The 15,508-nt window shown below is 35.3% G+C and overlaps 1 protein-coding gene and 1 non-coding gene across 6 annotated transcripts in view; one reads left to right on the forward strand and one right to left on the reverse strand.

The window, feature by feature from the left end:
• Window positions 1-15,508, reverse strand: part of LOC138694493 (endoplasmic reticulum metallopeptidase 1-like) — a 145,811-nt gene that overhangs the window by 117,338 nt on the left and 12,965 nt on the right. The window lies entirely within an intron of this gene.
• On the forward strand, window positions 12,741-12,814 carry TRNAN-AUU (transfer RNA asparagine (anticodon AUU)). The gene has a single exon. It is a non-coding gene; the product is annotated as a tRNA-Asn (tRNA).

Genomic DNA, 15,508 nt, shown 5'->3' on the forward strand with positions numbered 1-15,508 from the left:
GTCTTCCAAAATAAACAAATCTGTTACTGTTCTTTCTCAAGACTATAAAATTTGAGGAAGTTTTCTTCTATTCATGATTAATTAATAATAATGCATAAATATGAACAACACAATCACTCATAATAAAATACATAGGCTACTTATTTGCAAATGAAAAATGCAACATGTAGTCAACAATCACAGGTCGCTGTAAGCATGGGCGACACGTCAATAATGGAGATTGACAATGACTGCAGTCAACAATCACAGGTCGCAATAAGAATACGAGATTCGTCAATAATGGGTCTCTACAATGACAATGCAGTCAAAAATCAATCACAAGTCGCACTAAACATGAGCGATACGACAATAATGTGCCTCGACAATAAGCATGCGCAATACGTCAATAATGTCTCTCGACAATGACAGTGCATCAAGAAACACAGGTCGCAGTAAGCATGCGCGATACGTCAATAATGTGCCTCGACAATAAGCATGCTCTATACGTCAACAATGTGTCTAGACATAAACAGTGCGGTCAACAATCACAGGCCGCAATAAGTCAATAACGTGCCTCGACAATAAGCATGCGCGATACGTCAATAATGGATCTCGACAACGACTGCAGTCAACAATTACATGTCGTAGTAAGCATGCGAAACAAGTCAACAATGGATCTGGGAATTGACAATACAATCAACAATCACAGGTCGCAGTAATCATACGCGATAGGTCAATAATGAGTCTGGACAATGGCAGTAGTAAACTGACACATAACTATATTGCGTTCAACTGTAAGACAAACTATTTTACATTACATAACTTTTTTATATTAACAGCTGTTCATCTCTACTATAATACTGCTACGAAAGTTCCCACAAGTATATGTCTACTTTATTCATTTGACGAAGAAACAATGGGGTGGTGAAATTAAGAATTCATTTAAATATGCAACTAATTTCTGTTTGTATAACGTTATTTGAAATAACAGAAGGAAAAAAATAGAAAGAAATATATTTTTCCAATGTTTCAACTGTATAAACATTCAAAGGCAATAAAATGATGAGTCGGTGATAAAAATTGAATAAAAATGGCTGGAAAACTGAAATACCGTACTCAAATATGTTTGACAGCTGTGCAAATGATACTATATTGCACGGAGGATAAGGATGAGGATTGTGATATGATGGAGAAATGGTGTGACATCAAGGGAAATGTGAGTAATGCTCGAAAACTTGTCCACCAAAATGCCCATTGGACTCATCAGAACTTGGAACGTAGCTATACAGAATAGAAAGTCGACATTCAAGCCATTCAACTAACAGTACAATCCTTATTCAACACACTGCACTACACACAAAGAATATTATAATATCATTAATATATAATTTTGTGCTAAAGATGGCATACTAATGTACGTATACTACAGCATTGTAGAACTTTTGCGAACTTTCATTTTACATATCAGTTTTGCTAGAACAAAGAAGTACATATGTACAAAGATAACATCTAATAATGTTTTCTTTAACCTTCGCCGAAATTGGTAGCAAATTATCTTATCAGCACATATCATGATGCCCTGTTTGTTTAATCCCTTAACTAAACACTTACACAACGACTACGTAAACTTTTCAGTAGAATGAAGCCTCTGAACTAATAGTCAAACTCATATGTTGATCCAAGTTATTCTCGTCTAAATAGAAATTTTTGATACTGTATGTAGAAAGTTACAAAAAATCTGGCCAACTTGTTGAGATATTCGAATTGTCATATAGACTTCAGTGTAATAATAAACAGTACAATGCAAACTTTAAATACTGAATTGGGCGACATTTGTTTATTTAGTGCTTTAGTTATCATTACCGCTACACAGACTTGAAACTGCAAGTAGGCTAATTACAGAATCACAAGGTTGCTGTATAGTCTTTATAAAATAAACAATGCAATGTACACTCGCGTATTTTCTACTTATATTTTACAAAATATAATCCTACAAATGGTGAAAGCAGTCATCTGTTAAAAGTTGTATCCGTATTGTTGTTGTTTGGTCAACTGTCCGAAGACAGGTCTGAACCTCACATGTGATACCACTTATGATGCAACTAGGCCAGGAGATAATGGGGTAGGGTGGCTAGTTCCTTTCCTCCTCCATTGCATACATCGCCGACTAACTACATATTACACTAGTCAGACTTCAGAATAAGATCCTAATTTAAGCCAATATTAGATTTTTTTTTTATCTGAATCTAACTGGTAAAAAACAGTTTCAAATTTCAATGAAAACGCCATATGTAAAGTGCAAGAGATTTCTCGAAGATGATGATGATGATGATGATGATGATGACGACGACGACGTTGATTATACATCAAGTGTAAGAAATATTTAAGCAACTATAGCCTGTGCATTTCGAACTGGCAGCTCAAGGTTAAGTAATGGACTGCATTTGCCACGTGTGCTTACCCATATCCTGGACCATTTCCCTCAATTAAAGTCAGTTGGGAAAGCCGGAATTACCAGTACATCAGTTCAGTGACTCATGCGTGGTTTGTATTTTTGTACATTTATATATGACCTTGATCTGCCAGTTCGAAATGCACAGATTATAGTGTAGCTCAGGCAGTAGCGCATTTTCCTGGTGATCCAGAGTTACACTCAGGTGTGAATTCGATTCCCGCTTGGGCTGATTACCTGGTTGGGTTTTTCCCAACCAAAAGGTGATTGTCAGATAATCTATGGCAAATCATCAGTCTCATTTTGCTTTAGCTAATTCCACTGATTCTAAATAATCCAGTAGTTGATACAGCATCATTAAATAACCAAGTAAAAAAAAAAGCATTTAACGTGGACCTAAACTCTGTGAATTTTGAAACAGGTAAAATCTGAGAGTTTGCACATTTCACTAAAGTAGGTAAGGCTAAGCTGTTGTCATATGAAAATTTCAATATTACCCTCTACATCTATAAATCTCGTTTGAAGTGTTTTTCTATATTTTATTCACTCTTAAGCTACGGTTTGTTTAAGGTGATCATCGCCGGACACACATCGCCTGCAATTATAAATGCTGGTGATGATTGTCAGAAAATGATTTCTTTATCAGCGTACATTGCTGTCAATTCTCATTTGTTTTGCTGCCATAACTCGATTCAATATTTCTACATAGCCCTCTCTAAATATCGATTATTGAACATGTATGCAGCGATGTACATTCTGAATTTGCTTCAGAAGCAAATTCCAACGATCTGCGTCACGTCCAACAATCTACATTGGCGATCGCTGTAAAGAAATTGTGTGCATTCATTTTAACTGCTAGGAACTTCAGACCACAATCACCAGTAATGTTTGCTCAGCGATGATCGCCGTAAACAAACCGCAGCTTTAGTTTTCAGGTTACAAACATTCCTTTTTTCCCAACAGTAACGGTCTCTGAATTTGAATTCCATCACCACAGACAGTTTTCAAAGCTTTCAGTCATTCTTTTGGAACTTTTTATAATATAATTTTTCGTAGAGAAGGGTAGTAATGTTCACTCTCATGACACTTAATATTATACAGAGTGTGCACGAAGTCTGTATACCCCTACATTTACCTCAAACTGACGTGAATAAATATGCCATGTTCATGCTGATGAGCTTCTTCACAAGCTCTCCTGCTGTCTCAAGTTCTGCTTTTGTGGGTCTGCCCCTGTTGATACTCTAAAAATCGCAATGCATGGTAGCAGATGAAAGTCGAAGCATTTGGTGGTCACTGTGTGGGTCCATGAGTGTCAAATTAATGGCACATAAATAAAAAATGTCAAGAATAATATGGAAAAAGAAAACCCAAGTTTCTCTGAATTTCTTTCTTGTTCTCTTGATCACGTCAGTTATCTCCAAATGATCAATGAGTGGATCATTCCACAACTTTACTACGAGATGCAGGAATTATGAACAGTGTTTGGTTTCAAGACAATGGGGCATCGGCCCACTTTGCATTGGCTGTTCAACACCATATGAATTTGGACTTTGGGACTGGATTGAATATCAATTGTCCATCTCCTCTTCTGTGACCTTCAAGAAACCCTGATCTAACAATACTAGATACCACACACTGGAGCTTCATCAAGGAGGTGGTACAGAAACTCTGTTATATAACAAACAATGAACTCAAAAATGCGGTGACCACAACTTTTCAAAGAGCGATCCCAAGAATGTTGATTGACATGAACAACAGAACTTGGCAGAGTATCTAGCTATGCAGAAACCATGGAGGGACAAATATGTTGTTTGGATTCCTAAGAGGTACATCCCACCTTTTTGAAACGTACTAGGGCATTCGATAAGTAATGGCAACAATGCTGTAAATCAGTGCCCCTGGTGGTGACCATTGAAATCTTGCACTACATAATACAGCAACGACGACTGTTTCATAAATTTTCAATATTGAAAGTCTCAAAGTAGTTATATTTTGTAAATACAGCAGCTGTTTGTTATTTGTAGTAAACAATACAGCACTAAAGGTACAAATAAAGGTGCTTCATAAAAATCCAAGTTGCAAGAGAAAAGCATGCAATTCATTGCTTTAGGGTATTAAAAGAAGCCTGTGGAAGAGAAGTATACTTACTTACTGGCTTTTAAGGAACCCGGAGGTTCATTGCCCCCCTCACATAAGCCCGCCATTGGTCCCTATCCTGAGCAAGATTAATCCATTCTCTATCATCATATCCCACCTCCCTCAAATCCATTTTAATATTATCTTCCCATCTACGTCTCGGCCTCCCTAAAGGTCTTTTTCCCTCCGGCCTCCCAACTAATACTCTATATGCATTTCTGGTTCGCCCATACGTGCTACATGTCCTGCCCATTCAAACGTCTGGATTTAATGTTCCTAATTATGTCAGGTGAAGAATACAATGCATGCAGTTCTGTGTTGTGTAACTTTCTCCATTCTCCTGTAACTTCATCCCTCTTAGCCCCAAATATTTTCCTAAGAACCTTATTCTCAAACACCCTTAACCTATGTTCCTCTCTCAAAGTAAGAGTCCAAGTTTCACAACTATACAGAACAACCGGTAATATAACTGTTTTATAAATTCTAACTTTCAGATTTTTCGACAGCAGACTGGATGATAAAAGTTTCTCAACCGAATAATAACAGGCATTTCCCATATTTATTCTGTGTTTAATTTGTTAATGTTGCTCCCAGATATTTGAACTTCTCCACCTCTTCAAAAGATAAATTTCCAATTTTTATATTTTCATTTCGTACAATATTCTCGTCATGAGACATAATCATATACTTTGTCTTTTCGCGATTTACTTCCAAACCTATCTCTTTACTTGCTTCCAGTAAAATTCCCGTGTTTTCCCTAATTGTTTGTGGATTTTCTCCTAACATATTCACGTCATCCGCATAGATAAGCAGTTGATGTAACCCGTTCAATTCCAAACCCTCTCTGTTATCCTGGACTTTCCTAATGGCATACTATAGAGCAAAGTTAAAAAATAAAGGTGATAGTGCATCTCCTTGCTTTAGCCCACAGTGAATTGGAAATGCATCTGACAGAAACTGACCTATACAAACTCTGCTGTACATTTCACTGAGACACCTTTTAATTAATCAAACTAGTTTCTTAGGAATACCAAGGAAGAGAAGTATACCATAACGAACTATTGCAAATTGGATCGAAATGAGGCATTTGCTTTCAATCAAGAGTTGTCTTCTTTAGAGCTTTACATTGATCAGTGAGAGAGATATAGCTATCCAGAAATGCTGCTGCAGATGGAGTCGCGGTCATCCAGGAATTTGGCAACATATTGTTGACATGGCAGTAGATTATATTTGAAGTATGTAATGTCAAAAGTAACCTAAATAAATTTAGTGTGAAACAGTAACTACGTTGCCATTACTATTCAAATGTCCTTGTATATATACGGATATACAGATTTTTGTGCACTCTGTACTACACAATACACAAGTCGGAAGCCATTAATAAACAGCAGACTGCTTAATGCTTCTAGGCCAGTACAAACATATTAGCACTGTGGACCCCCTTTCCATAGATCAATATTTTCGCGGGCCCTTAGAAAGCTGTCAATGAAAAGATGGGTAGATTACAGTTTGGGGTTAATATTAAGTGAATATGAATAATGATATTTCTGTTATATTTTCCAAAATTGAAACAATATTAACTGTATGTTTGAATTAAACATAAGCAATGTAATAAGTCCTGAAAAAAGTAATGTCCTTCATTAATATGTTTCAGCAGAGTTGATATTATAAAATAGTAAAATAAAACAATACTCTAATTTCAATACATTCTTTGTATAATATGTCTTGTACTCAAGAAGAAATGAATATTTTCACAAGATTAACTGCATCAAAGGAACTTTTTTTTGTGCTTAAAATGCCTTTATAGCCTATTTGGGTTCAATGTTAGTTATCTTTAATCTCCAGTTTGTCACCACATTTACTCAGTTTCTGTTAATAGTTTTGATAATATTCATAGGATTTGAATTTTTTTATTTCTTCTTTGTTATTTTGTATAGTGATGAATGAAGGGGATTTTAATATTAACAATTTTATTTTATTATTTCTTATCAGAAAAGAGAAAAAATTGCCTCTTACAAGTAAGTAATGGGAAATGGCATTAAATGTTTCAAGGTTCGTTCTGAGGGTACTTTATGTTCTGCATGAACTTTCAGCCAACAATAAAAAATATTACATTGAACATAAACGTTTTTCAAAGAAGTGTCACACAATAGTTCAACAAGTCAATCTTCCTCCTTTGATGAGACTGGGAGTCCCATGCTGGCACATATTTGAATCCACACATTTTTAGAATTAGGAACCGGAAAATAATTTCTGAATGCAGAACAAAGTCCTTTCAAGTGGCATGCAAAAAAAAAAAAAAAATGTTATGTTTTATTTAACGACGCTCGCAACTCCAGAGGTTATATCAGTGTTGCCGGATATGCCGGAATTTTGTCCCGCAGGAATTCTTTTACATGCCAGTAAATCTACTGACATAAGCCTGTCGCATTTAAGCACACTTAAATGCCATCGACCTGGCTGGGATCGAACCCGCAACCTTGGGCATAGAAGGCCAGCGCTATACCAACTCGCCAACCAGGTGACCTGGCATGCAATTATATCTTACTTTGTCAAGATCTCATTCAGAGGTAAGTATAAACTCTGAAATATTGGTAACAAAGCATAGGTCTTTTTTGGTTTGCCCACAACTGCATTTTCTTTACCAAAGTTTCAATTTTGCTCTCACTTAGAAATTACTCAACACTTCTATATTTAGGTCCAAATTAAGTCTATAAACATAAGAGAAAACTGTCCACCAAATATGCTACTTTACACAACCAAGAAAACTCGCATAGCTTGTCTCTCATTTTGAATTCTTAATTTTTCTTCTTCAAATCAAAGACAAAAGTGTTTATAAGCTGTAACAAGAACGACAAATGCACTTCTGACATTATTGTCATACTAAAAAAATAAAATTCTTCTGAAGGAAGAAAAAATTTCCTTATCCAGAATAATCACAGACCCCCAGAATGACCTTTGGGAACCTGGGGGAGGTTCGCAGATCTTACTTTGAGAACCACTGTTCTAGGTCCTTTTAAAACAACTTCCTAGCTTGTCTGGATCATTCTAGAATCTTTCACGTCCCTTCCTGTATGAGTTGTGGGGAGCCAAGGTTGCTAATTATAAATCTATATAATTAACAAATAATAAAGTTAATTTGTTAATTTTTTTAATAACTGCCTCATGAACAAATTTATGTTCTTCTGTTCATGTTCCCATTCTCCTCTCCCAATATTGGCTTCATAGAGATGCAACAGCTGAGTCACAGCAATTATTACATTTGAGAGTTAAATTAACACTGTTTAGCTTATTCATGTTTCACAGGATGCAGTTTTGCAAAAGGGTACAAACTTGTTAAACAATGTAATATTGCATCGTTCTTCATGCTACATTTCTTAGCGAAACTATTACGTTATTTCACGAAATCAGCAACGAAAAATTGTGTAAGTGTAATAAACAATAAAAAGAATGCTTGACAAATGACAGTTCATGCAAAGCGATGATTTCCAATGTGAGACGAGGGAAAAATATCCACGTGAGGACCGTGAATAAGTCATGAGGAAACTGTAAGTGTAAATTCCAAATTAAAATGTCTTAATAAAAAATAAAGTGACATGGAATTCACAGGATCTCTGTAATTGCGTGCAACGTTTATATTCTCGTTTAAGTGTTACATACTGTGACATTTAGATTTTTAAAGGATTGGTAGAATCTTTAATATGCTTGAGAGTAAATAAATTTAATGCAATTTATGTGTTGTATTATTAATGGTTATTTTCCTTTATTCCTTTACTGAATAAATATCATCTATTTGTACAGGTATTTACAATGGAATCATTGTGTTTTATCTAATGAACCATTGCTAAGAAAGTAACGTCAGATGTTCATTCCACACAAGAGCATTTAAATGTTTCATGTTAAAATTTATAAATGAAATTCATTAAAGACCAGACTTAACATAGTTTAATTACTTGTAAATTGTCTAATTACAAGGAATAAATTAAAAACACTGTTTTAATTGGTTATTTTACGACGCTTTATCAACTGCTATGATTATTTATCTAGCATCTGAGTAAGATGATGATAATGCTACCAAAATGAGTCCAGGATCCAGCCCCAAAAGTTACCCAGCATTTGTTCTTAATTTGTGAAGGGGAAAACCCAGGAAAAAAACCTTAAACAGGTAACTTGTCCCAACCAGGATTCGAACCTGGGCCACTTGTTTCATAGTCAGGCATGCTAACCATTACTTCAAAGTGGTAATTATTATATAATTAAGCTGAATATGTTGCCCATTCGATATAATTGGAATTATGTAGTATTAATGCCGAACAACTATGACAAACTCAAAATGATTTTGAAGAACTGCCAAGTACAATTACAACAATATTAGCAGGGCGTAAGCACTGGAAACACCACTTATCTTCACATAACACAGATGTTATCAGTATTCATGAATGATAAGAGGAATAATATGCTACTTTCGGCTTACTGAGAATCTGCATGTAAACAAATTTAATTAGTAATAATAGCCAGCCTACTCATTCCTTCTCCTCTGTAGACTGGAGGAATAAGTTTTAAAACCAGACAAAAATAATAAAATTTACACAAAATATATTAAGTGCTGACAAAAGGGTTATAATGATACCATAAGTAACATGCTTTTAAGTTATCTTTACCTTATTTACATACTGGCTTTTAAGGAACCTGGAGATTCATTGCCCCCCCTCACATAAGCCCGCCATTGGTCCCTATCCTGAGCAAGATTAATCCATTCTCTATCATCATAATCCCACCTCCCTCAAATCCATTTCAATATTATCTTCCCATCTACGTCTCGGCCTCCCTAAAGGTCTTTTTCCCCTCCAGCCTCCCAACTAACACTCTATATGCATTTCTGGATTTGTCCATACGTGCTACATGCCCTGCCGATCTCAAATGTTTGGATTTAATTTTCCTAATTATGTCAGGTGAAGAATACAATGCGTGCAGTTCTGTGTTGTGTAACTTTCTCCATTCTCCTGTAACTTCATCCCTCTTAGTCCCAAATATTTTCCTAAGCACCTTGTTCTCAAACACCCTTAATCTCTGTTCCTCTCTCAAAGTGAAAGTCCAAGTTTCACAACCATACAGAACAACCGGTAATATACCGGTAACTGTTTTATAAATTCTAACTTTCAGATTTTTCAACAGCAGACTGGATGATAAAAGTTTCTCAACCGAATAACAACAGGCATTTCCCATATTTATTCTGTGTTTAATTTCCTCCCGAGTATCATTTATATTTGTTACTGTTGCTCCAAGATACTTGAACTTCTCCACCTCTTCAAAAGATAAATTTCCAATTTTTATATTTCCATTTCGTACAATATTCTCGTCACGAGATATAATCATATACTTTGTCTTTTCGGGATTTACTTTCAAACCCATCTCTTTACTTGCTTCCAGTAAAATTCCCGTGTTTTCCCTAATTGTTTGTGGATTTTCTCCTAACATATTCACATCATCCGCATAGACAAGAAGCTGATGTAACCAGTTCAATTCCAAACCCTCTCTGTTATCCTGGACTTTCCTAATGGCATACTCTAGAGCAAAGTTAAAAAGTAAAGGTGATAGTGCATCTCCTTGCTTTAGCCCACAGTGAACTGGAAACGCATCTGACAGAAACTGACCTATACGAACTCTGCTGTACGTTTCACTGAGACACATTTTAATTAATCAAACTAGTTTCTTGGGAATACCAAATTCAATAAGTTATCTTTACCTACCACTTTTAATAGAATTAAACTCAATAATGGTAATTATGTGATCTTATAATGTGGTAAAAATTACTTTGTTATTTCATTATGTCAAATCAGACAATTCAATACTTTAATTGGCTGATCCTGTCTAACTGTACAGTTGAATTTGGTTATGGAGTCAATCCATGAAAATGTGGACAATGAAGTAGAAAAATAAAAATTTATTGAACTCCATTATTAATGCAGTAGCATAAGATGGGCAATATATTTGACTGAGGTTCTGGCTGATATGTACATCTATTACCAGGCAGTATATCTCACTTGACGATATGTCAGAGGAAGAATAAATTGTTTTTATACATCTGAAGTCTAATTAATGTAATATGTAGCTAATTGGCGATGTATGCGATTGAGGAGGGAATGGAACTGGCCACCATATCCCATTATCTCCTGACCTAGTTTGCCTCATAAGTGGTGCCATGTTGGTATCACTTGTGAGGTTCATATCTGTCTTCGGACAGTTGACTAAACAAAACAACAAGCTGGGCAAAACATTGTAGTGTTGTGGCATAAAATAATTGTGTTCAGTATTTTATGATTTATTCATTTTTAAGGTAATGTACAGATATGAGAATAAATTGCTAGCAAAGAGACTCTGGCAAATAAAACTGGCAATACTGTAATCAGCTGATTTAAAAAAATGAGGAGGAATTCCAGATTATTGTTGGATGCAAACTGCTTTAAGGAATCGTATTATCTACTTCAAAGTTTATATTGGTGAGTTTTTGTGTGTTTAATTCATGGATAAGTATAACATAGATCTAATGTCACATCCATTACAAGAAAATAGTAAAAGTTTATTCCAGTGACATAATATGTGAGAGAATAACTTGCCTTTTCTTGGAGAGTGAGGTTAACACTGGTCTCTATCTAACAACGTATTTTAAATAAACTTCATTATTTTCACTTAAAAAAATGTGTAATGGATGTAACAAGTAAAATAAATATATCTAAATATCGCCTATAATGACAACAAAAATTGACATATTATTTTGGTTTACAAGAATGTTTAAGTACTGCGTAATAATTATTGTTTTTGTTATTGTTTAATATAAAATTTCATGCATTTAAGCACACAAATTACTTGTGATTGTCTCCTAGGAAAATGAAATTTTGTTATAAGTTGTATACAAACAGAATGCAAAGAATGAGAGAAAAAAATTGAGAAAGATTCCAGAAAAATGTGAAGCTCATTTGGAAAGAGGAAGGAAGAGGATGCAGAAAGAAGAAAAGGGAACTAATAATTAAAAAAAGAATAGAATTAATGAAGAAACGCAAGAGTGATGGCCTAAGACAAAGAGGATGCAGAGCAAAAAGAAGCAAAGGTCAATCTAGAAAATATCATTGCATCCATGAGTTCTTATAAAACTATTCAGTCATTAGGAAAAGTCAACAACATTTGCCAAATAGTCCAAGAAAGAAATTAGCTGTCTGCAAACTAATTATGGATATAATTCCATCAGAAGAAAAAAGAAGACAACTTTTTCACAAAAAAAAAAAAAAAAAAAAAGGGCGTAGCAGAAGAAATAGAGAGATTGGCAGAGGAGTTTTACTGCAAACACAGCAATAGTTGGCAAGCAACTGGACGTAAAAACACTACTGCTGAAATGACATGACATTGGGAAATGCAAACATGGTCCTAAGTGTTATCTAATCATGGAGCATTCCATTGTCACATATGGGACATTTTCACTCACAATGACAAGAAAAAACTTATTTTACAAGAAAGCAATGTTAAAGTAAAAATGTTTACTTTGTATCATATAAACACATGATCATTACAAACAGAAAGACAGGTAGAATGTTCAAATTAAAATGAAAACAACGACCTCAAATACTGGGTGGACGAGACGAAACGCCAGCAAAGCTGCAGAAAACTAATTGCTGGAGTGCCACTACCTGCTCCCGGGTTTATGGCCCTGTTATTCTCAGATTAGATCCCATGCAAAATACAAAGGAATTAGTTCGCAAGGTCTAATTAAATGATTAACAGAAATCTAGCAATAATTCATAATTTTTTTACCATTCTTGTGCGCAGTAATAATGAATAATTTCAAGGGAAAAATTGTTCTGGGGCCGGGTATCGATCCCGGGACCTCTGGTTGAATGTACCAGTGCTCTTACCAACGGAGCTACCCGGGAACTCCACCCGACACCGTCTCAACTTTTTCCTTTATATCCACACAACTCGCGTGAGCTCTGCTTTACAGGGAGCTTCACTTGAAAGACTAGATTTGCATAATATATACGTCACTGTGTATGTTAACAGAAAACCACAATTCCAAGTCACACAGAGATCGTGTGCACTCGATGTGGGTCTCTGGTATTTCGTCAGCCCACGCAAGTAGTGTGGATATAAAGGGAAAAGTTGAGACGGTGTCGGGTGGAGTTCCCGGGTAGCTCAGTTGGTAAGAGCGCTGGTACATTCAACCAGAGGTCCCGGGATCGATACCCGGCCCCGGAACAATTTTTCCCTTGAAATTATTCAAATCTGCTTTACAGGGAGCTTCACCTGAAAGACTAGATTTTAGCAGTAATAATGAGTCCGTCAATTTATTCAGACGTTTGCAATGATCAAGAGAATATTCTTGAACTACCAGATCCTGCGCAACAAAATATTACAGAAAGCAGTTTTCAATTTTGTGCTGAATGCCAAGTGTGTAAGTTGTGTCATGAGATACAGTACAGAACAATGCACTTTTATTTGTAATACTTTCACAAAAAAAAGTCTTCATGGAGAAGGTGTCGCTGTAAGTTCCATCGTCAATTTCGTGATTCCCCTGTGCCAGATAAAACAACAATATACTGACTAGTAAAGAAGTTCAAAGAGACAGGATCTGTACAAAATAAGAACCCTCGTCTGAATAAACGTGCATTAACAGAATGAACGTGTATTAACAGAGAAGAAATTGGATGAAATAGGTTTTCGGTTAGAGCAAAGCGCTTACAAATCTTTACGCCGTTTAGCACAACAAGTAGGGGCATCTAAAACATCTGTTCAAATCACCACTAAACTTTTAAAGTTAAAACCATACAAAACCCATGTAGTGCACAAGCTTTTGGTCCCTGATGATGCAGCTAGGATTCATTTTTGTAATTGGTACCTTAAATCAATCCATGATGGCTTAGTAGACCCCAAGTTGGTTTTTTTCAGTGATGAGGGATGGTTCTGCCTCAGTGGTTATGTAAATAGTCAGAATAATAGATGTTGGAGCACTGAAAATTCCCATAACAGCTTACAATTGCCGATACATGATGAAAAGAAAGGTGTGTGGTGTGCCATATCAGAAAGGAAAATAATACCGTAGGTACTTTCGTTTTTGAGGACACTATAAATTCTGAACGTTATGTGCAACTGATTCTGCAGCTTTTCTTTGCAGAGCTCACAGATGAGGAAAAAGAATACGCATACTTTGTTCAGGATAATTCATGCATATTGCATATGTTTCAATGCAAGCAATCTCTAATGTTTTTGGCAATCGCATTGAGAGTCATGGTTTGTGGTCCCCCAGGTCCCCTGATCTAAATCCTGTGATTTTTATTTGTGAGGGACATTGAAGAGTGTAGCATACAACCCTCACACCTTGAATGAACTTAAGGAAAATATCCAACAAGAAGTGTGGAACATTAGTGAAAATGAACTTCAAAAAGAGCAGGTTTATTCCTCAGAAGCAGTACAAAATAAACTTTTTTTTTTTTTTTGTAATGCTCTAGAGTATGCCATTCGCAAAGTATAGGATAACAGGAGGGTTTGGAATTGAACGGGTTACATCAGCTGCTTGTCTATGCAGATGGTGTTAATATGTTAGGAGAAAATCCACAAACTATTAAAACACGGGAATTTTACTTGAAGTAAAGAGATAGGTTTGGAAGTAAATCCCGAAAAGACAAAGTATATGATTGTGTCTCGTGACCAGAATATTGTACGAAATGGAAATATAAAAATTGGAAATTTATCCTTTGAAGAGATGAAAAAATTGAAATATTTTGGATCAACAGTAACAAATATAAATGACACTTGGGAGGAATTTAAACGCAGAATAAATTATTATTTGACTGAGAAGCTTTTGTCATCCAGTCTGCTCTCAAAAAAGCTCAAAGTTGCAATTTATAAAACAGTTGTATTACCAGTTGTTCTGTAAAGTTGTGAAACTTGGACTCTCACTTTGAGAGAAGAACAGAGGTTAACTGTGTTTGAGAATAAGGTGCTTAGGAAAATATTCGGGACTAAAAGGGATGAAGTTACAGGAGAATGGAGAAAGTTACACAACCCAGAACTGGACACATTGTATTCTTCACCTGACATAATTAGGAACATTAAATCCAGACATTTGAGATGGGCAGGGCATAAGCATGTATGGGCGAATCCAGAAATGCATATAGAGTGTTAGTTGGGAGGCCGGAGGGAAAAAGACTTTTGGGGAGGCAGAGACGTAGATGGGAAGATAATATTAAAATGGACTTGAAGAAGGTGGTATATGATTGTAGAGACTGGATTAATCTTGCTCAGGATAGGAACTGAAGGCGAGCTTATGTTAGGGCAGCAATGAACCTCCGAGTTCCATAAAAGCCATAAGTAAGTAAGTAAACTAATCACATGTTATTAAATGAAGATCATACAGTAAGAACAAGGCAAGTTAATTTCGTAAAATTTTCTGGATTGAAGTTTGAAATGTAATATATAAGCCAGCTTTGGCCCTAATCAGCTACTTCTTCCCACAAATAATAGCTTATTATTGAGAATATTTTTAGCTTTAGTACAATCATTAATACAATATGGTATAATAAATTGGGGTGGAGTAGCATCATCTGTACTTAATCCATTAATTTTGTTACACAGAAGATTAATAAAAATTTGTCTGACCAAAAATATGGATCACACAACAAATTTAATTTATACAGATTTTAAAGTATTAACTATTGAAGAAATTTATGAATATAGTTTACTAAGTTACTACCACAGAAATCAAATAAAACATTAAATCTAATTGACATGAATATCGTAATTGAAGACATTCCCATTAATTGAGCCTAAATGTCATACAAGTGCAGCTCTTAAACATGGTGCTAGTTTTGGCCCAAGACTTTATAATAATATTACAAAACATTTTCCAAATTTGAAATATTTTAAAACTGAAGCTTTTAAAAAAAAATTATA

The sequence above is a fragment of the Periplaneta americana genome, chromosome 2, assembly GCF_040183065.1.
Source record: "Periplaneta americana isolate PAMFEO1 chromosome 2, P.americana_PAMFEO1_priV1, whole genome shotgun sequence".
Classification (NCBI taxonomy): domain Eukaryota; kingdom Metazoa; phylum Arthropoda; class Insecta; order Blattodea; family Blattidae; genus Periplaneta; species Periplaneta americana.